The sequence below is a fragment of the Solanum tuberosum genome, unplaced genomic scaffold (genome assembly GCF_000226075.1).
Source record: "Solanum tuberosum cultivar DM 1-3 516 R44 unplaced genomic scaffold, SolTub_3.0 scf00388, whole genome shotgun sequence".
Lineage (NCBI taxonomy): Eukaryota > Viridiplantae > Streptophyta > Magnoliopsida > Solanales > Solanaceae > Solanum > Solanum tuberosum.
This window is the reverse complement of record NW_006239311.1, coordinates 32,867-34,181: the sequence shown is the minus strand read 5'-3', so window position 1 is coordinate 34,181 and position 1,315 is coordinate 32,867.

The following is a 1,315-nucleotide window of genomic DNA, read 5'->3' as shown; positions in this document are numbered from 1 at the left end:
CCCCATAATTCCCACAATTCCTTTCCATTCCGAATACAACACATTTCACATTCCACAAAAGGGTCCGGTGTTGGGTTAGTAACGAAGGGGTGATTCTTTGGTCTTGCAAAGCCTAGTGTCGTCACACAATCACCCCACTCCTTCTTGCTTGTAAGGTAATAGATTTTCCCCTCACTTTGAATTTCGGTTCATAGATTGAATATAGAAAGTCGGGAGTTGGGTCTTGACCTTGGGTAATTGTTAGATGAAATTGGAAGTTACAATACCCTTGGAACGATAGGTAGTGATTGTGTTGCCTTGTTGTATGTGATTATAAGTCTAAATGTACGTTTCGACTTAGGGTTCCAAAGTTTGTCTTAAATACTTGTTAAAATGATTAATCGGAATCTTGAGAATGACACACTAGTATGATTCAATATTGAAATGCATGGTTAGACTAGGATATTGTTAAAAATGGTCTAAGATGTGGACTTGAAATAAAGAATGGCTGAAACCTGGCACAGATCGCATCCACGATACCCCGTCTACGGACCGTAGATTGGGTTCATGGGTTGATGCACTTGAAAATTTCACTAAGTGTGAAACCACGGATATGGACTACGGTCCTTAGATCAATCTACGAACCGTTCTGTACATCCGTTGTTTCCATCTGCGACCAATATTGTTGGTCCTCTGATCCATGGAATGGTTCCACGGATCGTAGATCAGTCTACGGACCGTAGGTCCCCTCCGTGGATGACTACTGTAGCTTCTGTTTGATTTTTTTTTTAGGATTTTGTTACTATTCGTGTATAGTTCTAAATCTTTTTAGTTTGTTTAGACCTAGTTTTGGCACTAATATCGCTTCCACAGGTACGATGGCACCGAAGAAGCTAGTCACCTACTCAAAACAGGGCAAGTCAAAATCTGTTGCTCCTAGCTTCAGGTTAATCGATGAGGACACGGACACAGAAAAATTTCCAGCATACGTTCCTCCTAACACAAGGACTTCTCCCACTGCATCCCGAACCACCAGAGGCACCCCCGGAAGGTGATTCCCGCTATAGTCACTGTCTCCCAGTCTGATGAGGAGCACACACTGATCGGATCACCAACTGGGGCTGCTTCCAGTTCAGCTAATGGGTCTACGTCTGGCTCCGAGTCTGCCCAGGCTTCGGGCTCTGAGTCTAGCCATGCTTCAGGGTCTGAATCTGCCCATGCTGCAGGGTCTAGTTCTAAATCAACCACAGGGTCCGATCAAAATAATCAAGCAGCCTCGTCTAATGAGGCCACTAGCTCAGAGTCAGTACCTGTACCACAGAATGATGACCCTACT